Here is a 24,635-nt window from a genome sequence, read left to right on the forward strand (position 1 = left end):
ATTGTCGATCCTGCTTTCGAATTTAGACTTGATTACGGTTACGTCGTGACAGTATTCATAGTCAATCTGGGCACATACAAAGTAGCAAGAATGTAGGAGTGGAAATGTGCAGTGTTGTGCTCGAGAAGGCGGTCGATGGCTTTCGCCTGCAATGCTGTCTATGAGTCTAATGCTCAGTAGATTTCTGTTAATGCTTTGGAGTTCCTTGTAGAAGCCACTTCGTTTCATTGTATGTCCAATTCACATGCAGTATCGAGCAAGGTGGGGCACTCTTCATAACAATCAAACAGCGTTTGGAAAGTGAAGAGTTCAAATACCGGGAATCCCGATTCACGCTTTGCGTTACTTCTTCCACAATTGATGATGAACGCCAGGACTCGTCTCAGAACGATCTCGGCCGATTTCCTACACCATTGTAGTGCGATCAAGGTTATTTTCTGTCTAATAACATCATCATCGAAATTTAGACATTACAACAGAAATCAAAGTTTCCTCATTTCCAATCAGCTTATCAATTCTCGCACCATTTCAATATCTTCAAATGGTTCAAATGGCTCTGAGCACTATGGGACTTAACATCTGAAGATCATCAGTCCCCTAGAACTTAGAACTACTTAAACCTAACTAACCTAAGGACATCACATACATCCATGATCGAGGCAGGATTCGAACCTGCGACCGTAGTGGTCGTGCTGTTCCAGACTGTAGCGCCTAGAACCGCTCGGCCACCCCGGCCGGCCCATCCATGCTACAACCTAGCTAACAAGAAACCGTCAATCCAGTTACATATTACGTGCAATATTCCATATGATAGTATTTTGTTAATAATCGTTGTTGCGGTAGAGAGTCAGATGGTTACGGTACTGCAATTGATTTCCTTGATCCATGGCTCCCAGCACTTCGTGTTAGAGAAGTGCGAGTTGGATTTCGTATGGTCGATGTTTTCGGAAGCCAAGCAGGTTCGCTAAGATGCTAAAATGCCTTATTATGTCGGAGCTCAGTATACGTTCTAAGATTCTACAAGAGATGGACTTCAGTGTGACTGGATGGGAGTTTCGTGGATCACTTCTTCCCTACCCTTCCTGCCGAGTGGTTTGACGGAAATCGGTAGATGTGATATAAATGTACAAACGAACAAATGATTACAAATTTAGAAAAATTAGATAGTTTAATCAGGGGAAAGAGCTTCACAAACTGAGCAAGTGAGTAACGCTTTGTTCCAAATGGTTCAAATGGCACTGAGCACTATGAGACTTAGCATCTGAGGTCATCAGTCCCCTATAACTTAGAACTAATTAAACCTAACTAACCTAAGGACATCACACACATCCATACCCGAGGATGGATTTGAACCTGCGACAGTAGCAGCAGCGCGGTTCCGGACTGAAGCCCCTAGAACCGCTCGACTACGACGGCTGGCCGTGTTGTTCTACCTTTGGCCTTATGCAAGGAATTATAAAGCTTGGTACTGATTAGCAGAATTGTTGGAAGTCCTCCTGAGTGATATCGTGCATAATTATGTCCAATTGGCGAGTTGGATCGTCAGATCTCGAGCTGCTTGTAGGTCCCGCCCATAATGCTTCAAACGGTCTCGATTAGGGAGAGATCCTGTGACCTTGCTGGACGAGGTAGCGCTTGGCAAGCACAAAGGAAAGAAGTAGAAACTCTCACCATGTGCGGGTGGGCATTATCTTGCTGACATGTAAGTCTAGGATGGCTTACCATGAAGGGCAACAAACCGGGGACGTAGAATACCGTCGACCTACCGCTCTACTGTAAAGGTACCGCGGAAGACAACGAAATGAGTCCTGCCATGAAGTAAAATGGCACCCCTGAACATCACGCCTCGCTGTCGGTGCGTATGGTGGGGGACAGTAATGTTGGTTTCCCTCCACTGTCCAGGGTGTCTCCAGAAACGTCTTCGCTGGTCGTCGGGACATAGCTCGGAACTGAAGATAATTCTGCTCCAGTCAATGTGATTTCAGGCCGGATGTGCCCGACGCCAATGAAAGAGGGCTTGTTGATGCACAGAAGTCAACGGTAGTCGGTTAAAAGGGCGCCGTGAGCTGAGCCGCCTTTCTTTGAGTTACCTATTCATGGTTTTTGTGGTCACTGAAGCACCTGTTGCATGTCGGATCGATGATAGTGACGAATCCGAGGGTCTGAGTGCTTCTGACGCTTGCTCGGTCCTGTTTTTGTCTTGCTCCTCTACGTCTATCGATTCCTTCTTGACGCTGTGTTCGGCCATGGTTCATTCATTCCTGCCAACATCGTCGAACAGTGGCATCGCTCCTATTCAGAGGTTGAACGATTTGCCGATTACTCCAAACAGCTTCTTTTGAGCCCACCCACAAGTCCTTTCAAATGCTGACATCTACGTATATTGTTCACGCGCCTATCTACGAGGCATAGTTATTCTTATAGACTTTATGCCCTGGTATCGCCATGTCCCCTGTGTATTATCCTTGCCAGCTGCACGGTGAAATTTCGCTGCAGCGCCAAAGTTCACCATTCAGCCGTCAAAGTCTAAAAAAATGGCTCTGAGCACTATGGGACTTAACAGCTGTGGCCATCAGTCCCCTAGAACTTAGAACTACTTAAACCTAACTAACCTAAGGACATCACACACATCCATGCCCGAGGCAGGATTCGAACCTGCAACCGTAGTGGTCGTGCGGTTCCAGACTTAATCGCCAAGAACCGCTCGGTCACACCGGCCGGGGTGCGTCGTTTTTTTTTTTTTTTTTTCTAGAAACAAACAGAACTGACTTCTTTGAGGACGTCCACACCGAAATTGGTATGAGTGACCATGAGACAGTTATAACAACAGTGAATACTAAAGTACAAAGGACAACTAAAAGAAGTAAAAAGATCTAAATGTGCAGCAAACTAGACAATGATGTAGCAGTGTCATTTATCAATGAGGAACTTGAAACCTTTAACTCAGGACAGGAGCATGTAGGTTAACTATGATTCGAGTTTGAAAGAGCAGTTGGACATTGTCTGGATAGACATGTACCCAGTATAACTGTTCACTATGGGAGAAATGCTCTATGGTATACAGTCACTTCTAAAAAAAATACAGATTCTACTGCATAATACGTATGAAACAAAACATGGGGCAATAGATAGGGAGATGCTAAATGAAACGCGCTTGACTATCAAGACAGCAATGCGTGAAGCCTTCAATAGCTAGTGTAGGAGAATATAGTCGAATGACGTTTCATAACACCAAAAAAAAAATCCGATAGTATTTAAAGATTATTAGTTGCACAAAAGTCAGAGACGGGACAGGAACTGACACTGTGGATAGCAAAATAAAATCACAAATGCTTAACTCAGTTTTCAAATGTTCTTTTACAAAGGAATTCTCGTATCACTGACAAGATAAGTGAAGTAGATAATAGAGTCAAGTGGCTTACAGCTGACATCATTAAAACTGAATGAAGCCCCAGGGCTAAATGCAATCCCTATCAGATTCTACACCCAGTTTGCAGCTGAGTTAGCCCCTCTGCTAACGGCAATCCATCGTAGGTCCCTCGAATAAAAAACGTGCCGAGTAACTTAAAAAAAAAACACACACAGATCAGACCCATATACAAGAAGGGTGGTGCGCAGAACTACGGCCCCAATATCCTTGACATCCATTTGTCGTAGACTCTAGATCGTATTCAGAGCTCAAACGTAATGAGGTATGTCGAACAAAATGATCTCTTCCAATCAGCACGGATTTCGTAAAAATCGATCATGTGAACCCCAACTCACACTTTTCTCACATGGCATACTGAAAGCCATGGGTCAAGGCAGCCAGATAAATGCAGAGGACTCAGTACCTAACCTACGTTGATCATCAAAGGTACAATCGTATGAGGTGTTGCCGTGTTATTGACATTTGTGACTATGTTAAGGATTTCTTGGTAAGGAGGGAGCAATAAGTTATCTTGGATGGTGCATCATCAACAGATTTAGAGGTAACTTCGGGTGTACCCCGAGAAAATATTTTGCTTTTCTTACTATTCACGTTATACGCTGATAAGCCAGAATATTATGACCACCTACCTAATCTCGATGTAAGCCCGTTCAGGAGATAGCAGCGTCACTTGGCAAGAAATGGCTGCTGGTCAGACATTCGCACGGTGCATGTACTGGCAGTGATCGTGCTGACCGTGTGGGTAGAAGGGGGAATGCGCGCGATCTATCTGAGTTTGACCGAGGACAGATTGTGATGGCCCGGAGTCTCAGCACGAGCATTTCGGAAACTGCACGACTTTTCGGGTGTTCGAGGACAGCTGTGATGAGTGTCTTCAACACGTAGCAGAATTAAAGTGAAGCGACGTCCAGACGTCGTGGGGTTAAGAAAAAAATGGTTCAAATGGCTCTGAGCACGATGGGACTTAACATCTTAGGTCATCAGTCCCCTAGAACTTAGAACTAATTAAACCTAACTAACCTAAGGACATCACACACATCCATGCCCGAGGCAGGATTCGAACCTGCGACCGTAGCAGTCCCGCGGTTCCGGACTGAAGCTCCTAGAACCGCACGGCCACCACGGCCGGCGTCGTGGGGTTGGGCGGCCTCCTATCTTTATAGATGTCGAATGTCGTACGCTAGGCAGAATGGTACATCAGGACAGGCGGCCAGCTGTGGTGGAACTAACATCAGACTTAATGCTGGGCAGAGTACAAGTGTGTCTGAGCACACAGCGCACAGAACAGTCCTAACGAAGGGTCTCTAAAGCCGACGACCCATGCATGTGCCAATGTTAACACATCAGCAACTACAATTTGATGAATCCAGATATCTTCTTCATCACGCCAATGGGAGGACGCGGATCCGTCGTCTTCCCGGGTAACAGCTGCTCCACAACTGTGCTGTGGGACGGAGACAAGCTACCGGCGGTTCCATTACTCTCTGGGGAACATTCACGTGGGCATCCATGGTCCTGTGGATATCGTGCTAGTAACCATGACAGCCAAGGAGTAGTTACAGACCACGCACACACCTCTATAACGTTCATGTTCCTCGACGACAGTGACATTTTTCAACAAGGTAATTAGCTGTGTTACAAGGCAAGTAGTGCGATAGAATGGTTCGAGGAACATAGTACCCAGTTCCAATGGGTGTGGTGGCCCTCTGAACCCAATTGAACTCATCTGGAATGTGACTGAACGTGGCGTCACAACTCATCGCCCCCTCCACGGAATTCACGGGAATTAGGTGACTTGTGTGTGCAGATGTGGTACTAACTCCCTGCAGCGACCTATCACTGCCTCATTGCTTCCTTACCACGACACTTCCCCGCTGTTATCCGTGTCAGAAGCTATTAGGTAGGAGGTCATAGTGTTCTGGCTGATCAGTGTATATTAATGGCCTTGCGGACGGTATTAATAGTAACCTCAAACTTTTCGCCGATGATGCACTTACCTAAAATGAAGTGCAGTATGGAAGAAATTGCCACAAATATTCAGTCATGTCTTCATAAAATTTGAAAGTGGTGCAAAGATCGCTAACTTGTTTTAAATGTTCAAGAATGTAAAACTGTGCACTTCAAGAAACGAAAAACCCGTAGTATCCATGACTATATCAGTGAGTCACAGCTGTAATCGGCCAACTAATACAAATATCTGTGTTTAACACTTTGAAGGGGCATGAAATGAAACGATCACATGTACTCAGTCGTGTGTGAAGCAGGAAGAAGACTTCGGTTTATTAGTAGAATACTAGGGAAATGCGATCAGTCTACAGAGGAGATTGCTTACAAATCACTCGTTCGACCCATCCCAGAATACTGCTTAAGTCTATGGGACAAGTACCAAATAGAACTGATAGGGGATATTGAACATATACAGAGAAGGGCAGCACCAATGGTCACAAGGTTTTTCGACCTGCGGGAGAGTGTCACAGAGATGGTGAAAAAACTGAACTGACAGGTTCTTGATGATAGACGTAAACTATCCCGAGAAATCCTAATTACAAAGTTTGGAACTTGGTTTGAACGATGACTCCAGGAATGTATTAAAACCCCCTACGCATCGCTCCCATAGGGATCGTGAGGACAAGATCAGACTTGCACCAAGCACAGACGCATTTGAACAATCATTCTTCCCGCGCTCCATAGGTCAATGGAACGTAAATAGCCCTAGTAACTGGTTTAATGGGACGAGCCCTCTGCCATTCACTTCACAGTGTTTTGCAGATTAAGGATGTAGATGTAGAAGATTTGTCCCCAAGAGCGGCCAGATCCCACACGGAGACTCACACCGGTGCGGTCTGATTACAGGAACAAAACGGGACGTGACTGTCTGGCACAAAGCACAATAGCTGAAGTAGCGAAGCACCTGCGCAAATATCACTTTCAAAGGCGTGTTTTGATAGCATGCAGCTGTCAGAAAGCGTGTGGTAACATGCGCATGGAATGACTCAGTAGTTTTCACTGGAAATCATCCAAAGCTCCAAGCGTTATTAGTACTCGTAAATGGGGACGTGATAGACAGCTGCGTAGTTCACTAATTTTTCATATATTCTCTATTTTTCAATTTCGTTACGCAAATTCTACTTCATTTTCGTCAGTTAACATCACCGAACATCGCTACGAGTTTATTAACATCCACATTATTATTATTATTTCTTTCCTTTCTCAGACGTTATGTCTGGTTAAAAATGGAAAGTGACGCGGATCTTGATCAAGCGTGACTTCCTTTTAACTGTACGGTATATGTTACATTGCATTTAGGAACTTTCGGGTAACTGAACATATATCAATAATTACAGATTTCTGTAGTTGTATATATACGTTTGGATGTAGCTGTATTGCGTTGATGTACTGGTGGATATTGTGTGGTATGACTCCTGTAGTTGATAGTATAATTGGTATATTGTCAACTTTATCCTGATGCCACATGTCCTTGACTTCCTCTGCCAGTTGGATGTATTTTTCAATTTTTTCTCCTGTTTTCTTCTGTATATTTGTTGTATTGGGTATGGATATTTCGATTAGTTGTGTTAATTGCTTCTTTTTATTGGTGAGTATGATGTCAGGTTTGTTATGTGGTGTTGTTTTATCTGTTATAATGGTTCTGTTCCAGTATAATTTGTATTCATCATTCTCCAGTACATTTTGTGGTGCATACTTGTATGTTCAAATGGTTCAAATGGTTCTGAGCCCTATAGGACTTAACATCTATGGTCCTCAGTCCCCTATAACTTATAACTACTTAAACCTAACTAAACTAAGGACAGCACACAGCACCCAGTCATCACGAGGCAGAGAAAATCCCTGACCCCGCCGGGAATCGAACCCGGGAACCCGGCCGCGGAAAGCGAGAACACTACCACACGACCACGAGCTGCGATCATACTTGTATGTGGGAACGTGTTGTATTATTAGTTTATGTTGTATGGCAAGTTGTTGATGTATTATTTTTGCTACATTGTCATGTCTTCTGGTGTATTCTGTATTTGCTAGTATTGTACATCCGCTTGTGATGTGATCTACTGTTTCTAATTGTTGTTTGCGAAGTCTGCAATTATCTGTTGTGGTATTGGAATCTTTAATACTATGCTTGTTGTTGTATCTGCTGTAATATCTGGTGTTTATGGTTTGATCCTGTATTGCAATTATGAATCCTTCCGTCTCACTGTATATATTGCCTTTACTTAGCCATGTGTTGGATGCGTCTTGATCGATGTGTGGCTGTGTTACATGATACGGTTGCTTGCCATGTAATGTTTTCTTTTTCCAGTTTACTTTCTTCGTATCTGTTGATGTTATGTAATCTAAAGGGTTGTAGAAGTGGTTATGAAATTGCAGTGGTGTAGCCGATGTATTTATATGAGTGATTGCTTTGTGTATTTTGCTAGTTTCTGCTCGTTCTAGAAAGAATTTTCTTAAATTGTCTACCTCTCCATAATGTAGGTTTTTTATGTCGATAAATCTCCTTCCTCCTTCCTTTCTGCTTAATGTGACTCTTTCTGTTGCTAAATGTATGTGGTGTATTCTATATTTGTGGCATTGTGATCGTGTAAGTGTATTGAGTGCTTCTAGTTCTGTGTTACTCCATTTCACTATTCCAAATGAGTAGGTCAATATTGGTATAGCATAAGTATTTATAGCTTTTGTCTTGTTTCTTGCTGTAAATTCTGTTTTCAGTATTTTTGTTAGTCTTTGTTTATATTTTTCTTTTAGTTCTTCTTTAATATTTGTATTATCTATTCCTATTTTTTGTCTGTATCCTAGATATTTATAAGCATCTTTTTTTCCGTCGCTTCTATGCAGTCGCTGTGGTTGTCCAATATGTAATCTTCTTGTTTAGTGTGTTTTCCCTTGACTATGCTTTCTTTTCCATTTGTCTGTTCCAAAAGCCATATTTATATCATTGCTGAATACTTCTGTTATCTTTAGTAATTGGTTGAGTTGTTGATTTGTTGCTGCCAGTAGTTTTAGATCATCCATGTATAGCAAATGTGTGATTTTGTGTTGGTATGTTCCTGTAATATTATATACATAATTTGTATTATTTAGCATGTTGGATAGTGGGTTCAGAGCAAGGCAGAACCAGAAAGGACTTAATGAGTCTCCTTGGTATATTCCACGCTTAATCTGTATTGGCTGTGATGTGATATTATTTGAATTTGTTTGGATATTAAGTGTGGTTTTCCAATTTTTCATTACTATGTTTAGGAACTGTATCAATTTAGGATCTACTCTGTATATTTCCAATATTTGTAGTAACCATGAGTGGGGTACACTATCAAAAGCTTTTTGGTAATCAGTGTATGTGTAGTGTAGCGACCTTTGTTTAGTTTTAGCTTGATATGTCACCTCTGCATTTATTATCAGCTGCTCTTTACATCCTCGTGCTCCTTTGCAGCAGGCTTTTTGTTCTTCATTTATGATTTTGTTCTGTGTAGTATGTGTCATTAATTTCTGTGTAATGACTGAAGTTAATATTTTGTATATTGTTGGTAGGCATGTTATGGGGCGATATTTTGCTGGGTTTTCTGTGTCTGCTTGATCTTTAGGTTTCAGATAAGTTATTCCATGTGTAAGTGTATCAGGGACTGTGTATGGGTCTGCAATGTAACTGTTAAATAATTTAGTTAGATGTAAATGTCTTGAGGTGAAGTTCTTTAGCTAGAAATTTGCTATTTTGTCTTTTCCAGGGGCTTTCCAATTGTGCATAGAATTAATTGCTCGGATTATTATTATTATTATTATATTTCTTTCCTTTCTCAGACGTTATTATTATTATTATTATTATTGTTACTATTATTATTATTGTACTATTCATATTATTATTACTGGTGTCTATGCTGAAGATCTTGCATCCAGAAAGATATTTTACTTTAAATATTTGCAACTTGGTACGAACTAAAATTAGAATTATCATATTGCTGACATTTAAGGTCCTTACAATAAGGTACTTGCTCCATCCATTCTACATACATAAGCTCACAAACACACACACACACACACACACACACACACACACACACACACACACACATGTGCACATGCTATTCTTCCCTCCTGCACCTTTTCCCCCATGTATTAGTTGTACAAAACATATGTGTGGAAGAGTTAGTCCCTTATAATGCACATATCGTTGAAGACTCCTTAATTTATCACCTGCTCAGAAATTACAAGTTAGCCTGTGCCAAGAACACATATTATACCTGTCGGCAAGGACCAGTGCAGTTTTAGTAGGTCTTGCAACAAAATGTTGATAAGACTAATACTATGAACTCATCCAAATAGACATATGGCAGATACTTCTTCTCCAAGTGTAAAAGGAAGAAATAGTACGACCAATGTGATGTACTCGTAAGTGGCCACTGATATGCCCATAGCTGAAGCCTGGCTGTGTGACCGTCGGCCTGACCGTGGTAGTGATGGGGAAATTGTTTTGTACTCTTCCGCTGCCCTGGATAGATATTTCCCACTTTTTGCATCGTTGGCCTCTTTTTCTGCCTCATGGGATTCCAAGGTAATATGTAGCTGGAAAGTCTACACAGATCTTTGATGTGTAAGTATAAATAATTTCGGTAATAAATCTGCTATTTCACTGTGTTGACTTTGATCCGAACTAAGTTAATTTCTTATAGTCACTGCGGAATTCTGAAAAACGAATCTATGCTTATAATAGACCTGTATACATACTATAAGGGAATAAGATCCTGTTATTCAAAGAACAGCCGTATGTTCTGATACTTGGTTGTGTATACATTGAAGCAACCATCACTACATTCGTAATTGCGATACCTGAAGGGAGCCTCAAATTGTGTTCACTCCAAACAGTGGGAGCCCTATCCCACCATTCCACCTTACTGTCTGCCTCGTCAGTGAATATTGGCTGAACGTTAACCAAATAGATATTTACAGTCGTTTATTTACATTATTGTTTATAGTTTTTTTCATTTATTGCCTGAATTGTTGCTTTTAGACACTGTTTATAGCAATATCTGGCACTAGATCTCTGTATGTATCACTTTCTGACATAGATTTCTAACGTTACCCATGTGTCTTGTTATACATCTATATATACTATAAAATGGATTTATGTACAACATCTCCACGTAAACCACTGGATCGGTTTCAATCAATTGTAGTACACTTATCATTTGCCTGGAAAGAAGTACTGTGGGGATAATAACCACCTTCCATTGGGGATGGCATGGGGGATGGGCAGAGAGAGGGAGGAAGGAAAAGATGTACAGAGAGAGGGGCAAGAAGGAGATAGAGGCGAAAGAGAGATGGACAGTGAGAGGAGAGGAGGGAGTGAACAGACAGAGCGGGAGGAGAAGATGGGTAGTGAGGGGGAAGAGTAGATAAACAGAGAGAATGGAGAGGAGATGATGGTCAGAGAGAGGTTGAAGGGGAGATGGACAGAGAGGAGGGTAGGAAGAGATGAACAGAGAAAGGGTAGGAGCAGAAGGACAGATAGAGGGTGGAGGAGGAGATGGGCAGACAGAGGGGGGGGGGTGGAGATGGACAGAGGCAGGGGGAGGAGCAGTGGACAGAAAGAGGAGAGAAAAAGAGATGAACAGAGAGAGGGAAGAGAATGAGATGGACAGAGGAGTGAGGATGAGATGGATAGATGGAGGCATAGACGGAAAGAGACAGGTGGGAGGGGGAGATAGACACAGAGAGGGGGAAGAAGATGAACAGACAGAGGGGGATAGCAAGGGTGAAGAGGAGATGGACAGAGAGAATGTAGAGGAGGTAATGGACTGAGAGAGTGGGTGGAGGAGTTGGACAAAAAGAAAAAGGAGATGGACAGAGGGAGGGAGAGAAGAAGATGGGCAGTGTGAGGGATGAGGAGGAGATAGGCAGACCGAGAGGGGGAAGGAGAAGATATCTGTAACAGACTCGTACACATACAAGGACGAAGCTGCTGTTATAAAGCTAGTTGTTTATATACTACATATAATATGTGAATCAGTGTCTATGTCTGAAGAGCAAGCGAAATAGTGATGTGAAACGGGGAGAGGAGGTTCACATATTATGAGTCAGAATGCGTGTGAAATATAATAGGGAAATTAGACTGCTCTTTCTACAAATAAAATCATTATTCTATAAGCTAGTTGTGATATTTATAGCCCTAAAGGAAGATAGAGTGTGGTTTAATGTCCCGTCGATAATGGGGTCAGTAGAGAGGGATCACAAGCTCAGAATGGACAAAGTTGAAGAATAAAATCAACTATATTCATTTCAGTGCTAGGATTCATTGAAGAACTTTACGAAAACCATAGAAAACCTAAATCTGTGTAGCCGTAACTGAACCCGGCTCCTCCCAAATTCGTCTCTGCTGATCCATTGTGGACAAGGGACAGAAGCTGATCAAGTTTACCAATGAATTTCGCCAACAGCATTGAGATGTTATTTAATTTTGAATAACAGTTTCGGCATTCCATTATGCCATCTTCAGACCCCACATGCATCTTTACAAAATAAACATTAGCATACTGGGGCCATATGTTCCTGGATATCGTGAATTCTAAACCGAAAAAATAAAGTCAAGACCAAAGTAATAACTCGAGATGAACATAATGTAATGCTGAAACTGGTAGTCAAAGTAAAATAAAATAACATCTTAATTGCACGGCTGTTGGCGAAATTTAGTGTTAAATAAATCCTCCCGATTTGTGTTAAACATTGACCCACTTCTCTCCGTTTTAACATTACACCTATCATGCTTTAGAAGATTACGGCTTTCCTCTTTACATTCAGTGTAGATTAGAGGCATGTTACACGTACCAGTTAAATTCACAGGAGTGGCAGCTTTGTAAAAGATGAATTCTTGGATGCGTGAGAGGAGAAAATACCATTTTTCGCTGTCCAGTTTCTCCGACGTAGAAGTTGTTGACGGGGCACCGTAGGTCGCCTACGGTATCCAATGAACAACACACATTAACACCTGCCGTTCGGCCACTATTACTCTACAAAGTGTACGCTCTATGCTTGCGACCAGTTACGCCGTGTTCGGGCGTCTTTATTGTGCAAAGTAAGCGTGATTATTGCGACCATGTGATGGCCTGTTGCCAACCTGCATGTAATCATGGTGTCACAGTGGCGTTAGGCAACGACGGTTCATTGTCATGCGGCAATAAAATATATTCTGGAGTCAAACATCATACTGTTTCGCCCTACAAATATCTCAAGAAAAGGCCCGCGAGTAGTTGGAAGTCTCCCACAGCGCGCCTCCCCGTGTAGCGGGGGGATAGGGGAATGCACAACAGATATGACGGGCACTGGAAAAATAAAATACACAGAGGGATTCCAAAACTAGCACAAGGGGAGGACAGATCTCGTAGCCGTAGAGAAGGCAATCCGTCTGTGATAGATCAAGTATGAAATAAAACCAGCTGGGACCGAATCTTACATATGAAAATAGTGAAGCAGTTGAATAAACAAGAACGAGATACCTTACAATTAAATTTGATATCCTAAAATGAATGGTTAAAATACTTTAAGTATCTATGGACTGATAGTGAAGAAGAACAAGACATAAAGACCAGATCTGATAATAATGAAAGAGCTGAAAAATGTGATCCAAGAAAGAAAAAATAAAAAGTCGCCGGGCACTGATAATATAAAAATGGAGCTGATTAAATATGCATCTGATCAACTAAAACATAGACTTTTAAATTTTATGAATATTTGCTGGCTGAGAGGACATGTGCCATACGAATCGAATGAAGCTCTGGTATGCCCTATTTACAAGAAAGGCGATAAATCAAATTCTCAAGTTACCGAGGAATAAGTCGGTAAATTCCTATTACTAACTGTACGTTAAAACTATAAACAGGAGATGAATACCAATAATGGAAGCACGTATGTTAGAGGTAGAACATGGTTTTAGAACAGGTGTATCACGTTCTGACTGTCTTTCAGTGATAATTTTAATTTTTTGAAAATGCTATTTGCTGATGATCAGATTATAATAGGAGAGTCTGAAGAAAAGGTTCAAATTGCAATAAATAAATTGAGTCAAACTGCCGCTAAATATGGAATGAGAATATCGATAGATAAAACAAAAGTGATGATATTTCCAGGATTGGAACCCGTGACGAGCAAAATTGTTATACATGGACAAATAATTGAACAAGTAAGAGATTTTAAATATTTATGGTGCAACTTTAAATTTCCTAAGTCAGGTGACATAGAGCTGAAATTGAGCAGAGTCATACTTTTCTATCGGAGTGTACAACATAGAGTAAAACGTAACTAACTCTATAGAGTAATAGGGTTGCCTTTGCTGTTGTATAGTTGGACTCCAACGTATGTTCAATTAACGACGAATCAAATCATCAGGGATGAGGTTCCTCCGCTTTGTAGCGGGATATTCACTGTTGGAACATAAAAAAATACCGATATTAGACAACAGTTAAATGTTGAAAACATTTCAGATATGGTTGAAAGCTGAACTAGAAAGACCATGTCGACGTATGTCTAATTGTTTCAGCTCGGAAGCGCTGCCGGCCGCTGTGGCCGAGCGGTTCTAGGCGCTTTAGTCCGGAACCGCACTACTGATACGGTCGCAGGTTCGAATCTTGCCTCGGGCATGGATGTGTGTGATGTCCTTAGGTTAGATAGGTTAAGTAGTTCTAAGTCTAGGGGACTGATGACCTCAGATGTTAAGTCCCATGGTGCTTAGAGCCATTTGCACTATTTGAATGGAAGCGATGTAACAAATACGTTTGAGAAGGACGCACGCAGAATCGCGGCTTGGGAGTGTCTTGGTGCTCGGTTCCTGTTTTAGCAAGGAACATGGGGTGAAAATTTTTTGGTTTAGCCCGGAACTGCGCCCATCTGTGTGGCCATTCGAGCATCTTTCTCACTGTAGCTGTGTTGCAATGCTGCATATTAAGCAAGGTTTCAACGACGGGCCAGAGATGGCGCCAGGCATAAATTCCTTTTGAAAAATATGTCAATTGGGCTGAAATTAATGTTCAGTTAATGGCACCATCTGCCTGTCCACCGTTCGCATTTTTGTGGAAATACGTGCAGAAAACAAGTTTTTGTGGCAGGTTGTGGAAGAGCACCACGTCTGCACTTCAAACTTGTATGGATCGGTTCAAACTTTACACTGAGGTAGATCAATGGATAAAATCGAAACAAATTTTTTTAACCAGTAATCTTCATCCGTCATCTAGATAAGATTATTTAAAGTTAAGGTAAATGCAAGACAAAAATACCTTACGTCAGTTTAATGCGGGGAAAAAATCTAACTTCATTCCGAATTTTCGTGCAAAAAACAGGTTTCTGCGAGTTTTTTACGTGCACCACCTATATGTTTCAGTCTTGTGCGGTTCGATTAAAATTTCATAGGAAGGTAGACAAACACATGAAATTAATGGTCGTCTTGTTCTTTTGTGGAAGGTTTATCCTTTCGCACGATGTAAACAACATGGCTCGAAATGCAATAAAAAAAACCTGCACCGAATCAGTCGACGCCCGAATCAACAAATATCAACATCGGTTGCCAAGCTATGTCGGTCTAACGTCAAAATTATGATGGAGTAAAAGTTGGGAACCAGAATGAAAAATACCCTTATCACAGCACAAAAAAGGCGAATATGTTTGAGATGTAAAAGAAGGGACCTAGGTTTTAGACTTATCTGGCATCTTCAAAGACTTGTACGAGTACATCAAAACATCTCGACATACTCCCGTTTTTTACGATTGAACACCACTTTCCCAGCGCAGTGAGCTTTCTTAGCTGCAAGATGTTGGCACATTTGCATCATGTAATTTATAGTCTGAAGTCCCTGATCCTGTGCCCAAAATCCAGAAGATTCACCAGCCATAATAAACAATATGCAGTATCAAATGGCTAAACAGCATACACGTAACTAAAATGGTTTTTCTGGGAGGGATAAAATCTCTGTGGGTGGATTTGTTCCTGGGGCGTTGACATCAAGTATCATGTTACTTTACTTGACACTATGCATTATACTACATGACGTGAGTACTGATACTAACAACTACAATGCGTGAATATGTCAGGATATTTCGATTTAAATATCTTTGAAGCTGGCAGATAACTCGGAAAGCTAATTTCCTTCTGTCCCCAACTCTGTCCAGAACATATTCGCCTTTTTGTTCTATGATAGGAGTGTTTTTCATTGTAGTCATATTATAATTAAACGCAACCGGCAAGAGGAACATTGGACGTCCCTTAAAGAGATGGCGTGACCCATTCTGATGCGGAACAAGCAAAAAGGTCTAATCCGTGGAGATTGTGATGAAAAGGCCTGAAGGAAACTTTAGAAAGCTCACACAGCAGTCTTTCTTCCCGCACACCTATCGCAACGAGAGGAGAAGTGAAGTGGAATATCAAGTAACCTCTGCCACTCACCGTAAAACTGCTAGCGGAGTTTAGATGTACACTCCTGGAAATGGAAAAAAGAACACATTGACACCGGTGTGTCAGACCCACCATACTTGCTCCGGACACTGCGAGAGGGCTGTACAAGCAATGATCACACGCACGGCACAGCGGACACACCAGGAACCGCGGTGTTGGCCATCGAATGGCGCTTGCTGCGCAGCATTTGTGCACCGCCGCCGTCAGTGTCAGCCAGTTTGCCGTGGCATACGGAGCTCCATCGCAGTCTTTAACACTGGTAGCATGCCGCGACAGCGTGGACGTGAACCGTATGTGCAGTTGACGGACTTTGAGCGAGGGCGTATAGTGGGCATGCGGGAGGCCGGGTGGACGTACCGCCGAATTGCTCAACAAATGGGGCGTGAGGTCTCCACAGTACATCGATGTTGTCGCCAGTGGTCGGCGGAAGGTGCACGTGCCCGTCGACCTAGGACCGGACCGCAGCGACGCACGGATGCACGCCAAGACCGTAGGATCCTACGCAGTGCCGTAGGGGACCGCACCGCCACTTCCCAGCAAATTAGGGACACTGTTGCTCCTGGGGTATCGGCGAGGACCATTCGCAACCGTCTCCATGAAGCTGGGCTACGGTCCCGCACACCGTTAGGCCGTCTTCCCCTCACGCCCCAACATCGTGCAGCCCGCCTCCAGTGGTGTCGCGACAGGCGTGAATGGAGGGACGAATGGAGACGTGTCGTCTTCAGCGATGAGAGTCGCTTCTGCCTTGGTGCCAATGATGGTCGTATGCGTGTTTGGCGCCGTGCAGGTGAGCGCCACAATCAGGACTGCATACGACCGAGGCACACAGGGCCAACACCCGGCATCATGGTGTGGGGAGCGATCTCCTACACTGGCCGTACACCACTGGTGATCGTCGAGGGGACACTGAATAGTGCACGGTACATCCAAACCGTCATCGAACCCATCGTTCTACCATTCCTAGACCGGCAAGGGAACTTGCTGTTCCAACAGGACAATGCACGTCCGCATGTATCCCGTGCCACCCAACGTGCTCTAGAAGGTGTAAGTCAACTGCCCTGGCCAGCAAGATCTCCGAATCTGTCCCCCATTGAGCATGTTTGGGACTGGATGAAGCGTCGTCTCACGCGGTCTGCACGTCCGGCACGAACGCTGGTCCAACTGAGGCGCCATGTGGAAAAGGCATGGCAAGCCGTTCCACAGGACTACATCCAGCATCTCTACGATCGTCTCCATGGGAGAATAGCAGCCTGCATTGCTGCGAAAGGTGGATATACACTGTACTAGTGCCGACATTGTGCATGCTCTGTTGCCTGTGTCTATGTGCCTGTGGTTCTGTCAGTGTGATCATGTGATGTATCTGACCCCAGGAATGTGTCAATAAAGTTTCGCCTTCCTGGGACAATGAATTCACGGTGTTCTTATTTCAATTTCCAGGAGTGTAGATGTACTAATTGTAGATGTAGTTGACCAACAGTTTGATAATGAAATAGCTGCAGCTTTATTGAAGTGGTCATTCACAATAAGCGCGCTTATTTAGAAAAACAGTGAACAATCTTAAGCAGGTTGGAAAGACGTTGCTTCGGATTTAAGGCTCCCCAAATACAAGAGCAGTTTTAGCCACTGTTTCGCCTTAACTACACACATCATACGTTAAGGTATACGGTCGCGTTTTTCTTTCTGTGTGTGAAGACTAATCCCAGAAATGGCTGCGGTGATATTGATATGGTTTTCACTAACAGATACGCAATTGCTAAATGTGTATGGGAATTGGATATATGTCCAAATATCCTTCTCCCCCGTTTCTCTATCAGTCTCCTCCTACTGTTTGTCCATCTACTCCTCTCCTCCCCCTCTCTCTGTCCATAACCTTCTCCCCCTCTGTTTGCCTATCTCCTCCATCCCCCTGTCTTTGTCCATCTGCTCCACGCCCCTCTCTTTGTCCATCTCCTTCCCACCTCTCTCTATCCGTCTCCTCATCCCTTCTCTCTGTCTATCTCCTGCTTCAGCTTAGCTATGTCCATTTCCTAGCCACGCTCGCCCCCCTCCCCGCCCCCCTCCTCTCCCTGTCAACCTCTTCTTGTCTCTCACTGACATTGAGTCTTGTTCATTGTTACTGCAAATTAAGATTCTGTAGCAGTATTCTATCACTAATCCAATAACTCATTAATACAGCTTTCCTGTTTTCTGTGAAAGACGACTGAGAAAGAAAAAAACAGCACATTTTCACAGCAGATCACAGCACAAGATTTTCTTTCTCAAAGTATATTTTCGCAGAAAAACTGTGCGTTCTTGTTTAAAAAGATGTATAGCCTATGATTGTTTGTTAGAGTCTCGTGCAAAAATTTGAAGTAAATTGGTCAAGAACATTTCCATATATATAGATTTGGTAACAACGTTTTGCCTTTGTATGTTACATATATATTTAGATATAATGTATATTGAAAATACGTAGTCCGTGGGACCAAACGTTTATCAGCGTAATGTGAAAAATTTGAAGAATATTTAATAACAACATTCTCCTATTACAAATTAATTTCTCTAAATTCCGCCGGCCGCGGTGGTCTAGCGGTTCTAGGCGCTCAGTCCGGAACCGCGCGACTGTTACGGTCGCAGGTTCGAATCCTGCCTCGGGCATGGATGTGTGTGATGTCCTTAGGTTAGTTAGGTTTAAGTAGTTCTAAGTTCTAGGGGACTGATGACCACAGATGTTAAGTCCCATAGTGCTCAGAGCCATTTGAACCATTTTGAACTCTAAATTCCTCTGTTCCATTTTCGTATCTCACAACAAAAACACAACTTCGCAGATGGCGCTCTCAAAAATCACATGATGGCTGGAATGAGCTGAAATTCGGACTGCGCATTTGCGATATATATAGGGTGCGTCAAAAAATGTATACATACTTTGAACTGCCATAGACAACTTATTTCCCGTTCTACAAGGTTAAATATCAGTGACAAAGTAATGTTATGTTTCTGCAACAGGTGGCAACAGTGGCAAGGAAGTAACTGCAACATGGCGGACGTGCGTTTGAGCTTTGAAGCGCGGAAGCACATAATTAAGTGGTACTGGAAGTTTGAGAATGTAGCTGCGGTTCGAAGACAGTGGAGAAGTGAGTATGGTACAGAACCACCTTCAAGGTTAACAATTACACGTCTACGAGACAAATTCGAAATTCATGGAACAGTGTGTAATGTGCATAAAGGTCGATCAGGGCGACCTCGTACAGCTACAAGTGATGATTCCACTTCTGCTGTCTTGGAACTGTTCCAGCGTTCGCCTCAAAAATCTTCAAGGCAAGCGGCACTTGAGAGTAATGTGAGTGCTAGTAGTGTGCTACGCATCCTGAAGAAAGGCAAGTATCGTGTGTACATTCCAAGGCTGGTGCAAGAGCTAAGTGGCGACGATCCAGATCGAAGGTCAGAATTTTGTGAATGGGTTCAGGAGATGGTGAGATGTGAACCTGGATTTATGGGTAGCATAATTTGGTCGGATGAAGCCCAATTCAAACTCAATGGAACTGTCAATAGGCACAATTGTGTGTACTGGACTGAAAATAATCCTCACATTACAGTTGAAAAGGCTGTGAAATAGCCTGGTGTAAATTGAAAAGTCCCCTTTGAAAAATTATACATGACTGTGCTTAAACTGACACACAATATTTTTTTTAGCGCAACGCAATCTGACTTTCAAAAACCCCTACAAAAGAATGGCCCTGACTAACATTAAACTATACCTTTCACAAATCACTTACCTCACAAAAATCTTCGTTACTCAAGCTACTTCAATACAGCGAGCGCCACTACTGCCAGCTAAATAAAAGATTCAAACTACTGAAGGCACTAAACTACTGATAGGCATAGTTAGCAAATGAAAGATTTTAATAGAGAACAAACAATGTATTTACCTTAATAGTCATAATATATATAGCAGTTCATGACATCCAGTCTTACAAATTTCAAAACTCCGCCCTCTCTCTCCCCACATCCACCACTGCTGGCGGCTCACCTCCAACTGCGCAACGCTACGCGCTGTTAACAGCCAACTGCCCAACGCTACAGTGGCAGACAACAACGCAAACTAACCACAGACTGCACACAGCACAGCCAGTGATTTTCATACGTGGCGTTACCAAAAAAAAACCTATACGGCCTACTTACATAGCCCCCATGCTTCCCACAAAAAATTTTACAAATTGTTTTGGGCAGTGGCCAATACAGATTCGAAAAATTTTTTTATAATTACAATAACAAAGAAATCAAATGCACACACTTATCGATACAATGTTGGTCAAAAGCTAAAATTTTCTCACAGTCCATAAAGACAGTCCTGATCGTTCATCACAGTAAAATTGCAGTGTTTTTCTCAAAGTCTGAGCATCAAAAGAGAATGCACACGAAAGTAGTGGATTTCCATGCGGTCTTGAAGAAGTAGTGTTGTCCTTCCAACGGAAAGACAGTGCTGACTCTTGACATGCAGACAGGTAATGGGCCACAACAGAGCAAACCCACAGCAGAGTCAGTCGAAGTTTTGAAGAATATTGGTAGGTAGGTCATCACAGAGCAGACCCACTGTAGTCCCGGTAGAGATTACGGTATTGGTGGGCCACCAGAGGTGCAGACCCACTGCAGTCCTTGTAGAAATAATGGTGTTGGTGAGTCATCAAAGGTGTAGACCCACTGTAGTCCTTGTAGAGACGGCCAGCAACCATCAGTTGCGACTGTGCAGGTGCACAATCACCATCGAAGAGTCTTGCGGACCATATAGCAAGTCCATAAACCACCACTTGTGCACTCACAAAAAATTTTTTTGAAATGTCTTTAGAACCAGCAATGCTGTTATCCAGTCCCTTGCTGAATTATCAACACACGTGCAAGCACTAACAGTCCCAACTTCTCACATACTGTGCATGTATTATGACCAACAGAAACGTGTGCAATGAAATGATACTTAATTTGAAAAACTGGTAACAATTACAATTTGATAACATAAAAATACAATAACAAAGGTACAAAATACATCATTAAAGAACATAACAATACAGATAACATTTGTAGAAACACAGGGTTTACAAAAGAATAGAAATAAACATATACATCAGTGTTACAAAAATAATGACATAAGTACATACATAAAGATCAGAATAACTTTTGAAACATCAACTTCACACATGAGCATTAAAACAAAACAGAATAAATAATGTCTAAACATCTTTACAAAGTAAATAACATAGTATTAGAAAAATTCTACAACATAGCTCTAATCAGCTAAACACATAAAGACAGGAAAAACACAAACACATAGAGGGATGACACAAAAGGAAAGGACAGGGTTTGTTTTACTGCAGTATTTTGCATGGAGATCTCCCTTCGTTCATCATTATTCCCAAAGGTCCTATCTAAGCCTGCTTTCTGTAATCTGTTCACATCCTCTTTCAAAAATAGGTTTTCTCCACTGTACACTACTTTTTTTTGGCCAAACCATTTTCTTATAGCTTCTCAATGCATTTCTTCCAATTCATCATAGTTAGTTTCTTATATAGTCTACCCCCTCTTAAGCTAACTTAAATCTACTGAGCTCAGATATATATACCAAGGGACGAGGCAATGCAGCAGCACATAACAAATTAACGCAAACAGCAATGACAAAATTTCAAATTGGCAAAGCAAGCTGCATAAATTAGCAAAGCAAATGCAATATTACAACTAATATAAGGCAATGCGCTGCAAACAAGAAAAATAAATCAGTAGTAAAACTAGCTTAATACAGTGTAAAATTCAGTAGGACTATGCCTGGCAAACAGCAGCAGCAAATGCAATAACTTACACCTAAACATGACATAGCTCAAGCAGAAAAAATATTACAGTGTGGCGTTACCAAAAAAAAAAAAAAAAAAAAAACCTAAACAGCCTACTTACAAAATGTGTGGTGTGTTCGTCTGCAAGGGGACTCATTGGGTCTTTCCGCTTTGAAGGTACTGCTACTGGAGAAACGTACCTAACAATGCTTGCTGACTCCATATTCCGTGCTATTCGTGCATTATACGGTAATGATGAGTTTTATTTCCAACAAGATGGCGCCCTGCTGCATTATCATAGGGACGTACGAACATACCAGGATCACAATGTGCCAGGCCAGTGGTTAGGACGCAGGAGACCAATCGAGTTTTCTGCATGCTCTCCAGACCTCAGCCGGCCGGGGTGGCCGAGCGGTTCTAGGCGCTACAGTCTGGAACCGCGCGACTGCTACGGTCGCAGGTTCCAATCCTGCTTCGTGCATGGATGTGTGTGATGTCCTTAGGTTAGTTAGGTTTAAGTAGTTCTAAGTTCTAGGGGACTGATGACCTCAGAAGTTAAGTCCCATAGTGCTCAGAGCCATTTGAACCAGACCTCACGCCGCTGGATTTCTTCTTATGGGGCACAGTAAAAGATGAGGTGTAGAAACGTAAACCACGTAACCTGGACACACTTTGGAATCAGATTCAGGTGGTGTGCTCAGAAATCTCATTGGACACTTTGGTACGATGTACGGAATCAGTGGTGACTCGTACTCAGAAATGTATTGGTGCTGAAGGCCACCAGTTTGAACATGAATCACATTTGCAAAGTACATTTATTCTTCCAATTGGACTTTAAGCTTTTCATTTCCAGAAATTTAACACTGTAGAACGGGAAATAAATTTTCTATGACGTTTCAAAGTGTGTATACATTTTTTAGACGCACCATATATATATATATGCGGAATTTAGAGATACATTATATCATCAAGTTTTGTGTTAAAGTTGAGAAATCCATGTGTGTGGCCTTTGAAAAGTTGAAACGTATGGGCAACGTTCCTTATCAAGAGCCCAAAACGTTCAAATGTGTGTGAATACCTAAGGGACCAAACTGCTTAGGTCATCGGTCCCTAGACTTACACACTACTTAAACTAACTTAAACTGAATTATGCTAGAAACAACACACACACCCATGCCCGAGGGAGGACTCGAACCGCCGGCACGAGGGGCCGCGCAGTCCGTGACAGGACGCCACAAAACGAGCAGCCACTCCGCGAGGCATCAAGAACACAAGTTCCTCTCTGGCGCAAATCAGTTTTGGAAGACCGAGAACATTCTGAAGATAAACCGCGCTCAGGAACACCTTCAACTTCAAGAACCGACGGAAACGTCGAACGTGTACATGGTCTTGTGGGATAAGACCGACGTTTAACAGTAAGGATGACGGCACACCTGTTAAACACTTTCGCCGTACATCAAACTTTGACCGAAGTTTTACACATGCGAAAAGTTTGTCCCAAAACGGAACCGAAAAACCTCACAACTGAGCAGAAGGACACTCGAAGAAACGTGTGCGTTGATCTTGAGAGGATTGCCTCTGACTACGAATGGTTCAGTCGTGTAATAGCAGGCGATGAATCCTGGATTTTTTAGTATGATCCTGAGACAGAGCGGCAAAGTGCGGAGTGGCACCCTGGCACAGCTTCTCGACCGAAAAAGCTCGTATGAGCAAATCAAAGCTCAAAGCGTTGCCGGTTTGCTTTTTTGACAGTAGGGGTATAGTGCATAAAGAATATGTTCCTCCAGGACAAACTGCGAATCAAGTGTATTACAAGACGTCCTTGAGATTATCAGACACTGCAGGCGAGTGGATGCTGCATAATGAGAACGTTTGATGTGACACGGCCACTTCCATCATGGAGTTTTCGACCTCAGAAGGCTTTGCTGTTGTTCCACAGCCCACAATTCACTTGATCTGAGTCTTTGTGACTTCTTTTCTATAGCAAAATTGAAAAATGTCTTAAAAGGACTTCATTTTGGGACACTGGAGAACATTCGAAAGAATGTGAGCGACATGTTAAAAAGGACACACAAGTTGAAGCCTTTCAGTGCTGCTTCCAACAATCAAAGGCACCACCGGTGTATAGTTGCCTAAGGGAACTACTCTGAAGGGGACAATATTGTTGTTTGAAAAAGCAAGAACTTTGGTAGATAAAAAATCAATCTCATTAATTTTTTCGCGCGCCTTGCAATTTTTACACGACATCCTGATAAAACTACGGAAATATCTGTACATTTATTAAGGTATCGTATAAAAATGTGAACTAAATTGGCCAAGTACATTTCGGTAATAACATCAAACAACGACTTGACTATTAATTTCTTTATTCCCGTCTATGATTACAAAAGTGATGTCATCAGACTACCGTTTCGGCCAGAAATGACCATCTTCAGATCTGCAGCTCTACAGCTTAAAACAATAAAGTAGACCATAATGAAAAGTATTACTGACATACACGTGAAAATTATGCGCTTTAACCATGACAAGGCACATCTGTTTTAAAAACATGTCCTAAGAGCCTATAATGGGGTCATAGGGGCATCGTCAAAATACAGACACAAACTAGCTCAGCATCATTACATTTCGTTTACACCAGAGTCATTTTGTTAACAGCGCTATTGTTCAAAATAAATTGCCGTGCAGTAGCCACAAAATGTTTGTCTCGCAAGCTCGCCGCATGTCGCTACTGTAAGCGTACACATATTCTTCAATCATATAACTGTGCGATATGGAATAAAAAGAATAAAGTCGGTCAAGTCTTTAGTAGGCTTACTAGGTGTGCAAGTCATAAAAATAATAAAATGCAATAAATTAAAACACAACCAAAGTTAGTTTGTTAAAGAGGAAATAGTTAAGTGACAATAATTCTGATACACTCTTGTGGCGAATATTAGATAAAAATAGAATGACATACATAAGGACA

This window comes from Schistocerca nitens, chromosome 6 (genome assembly GCF_023898315.1).
Source record: "Schistocerca nitens isolate TAMUIC-IGC-003100 chromosome 6, iqSchNite1.1, whole genome shotgun sequence".
NCBI lineage: Eukaryota > Metazoa > Arthropoda > Insecta > Orthoptera > Acrididae > Schistocerca > Schistocerca nitens.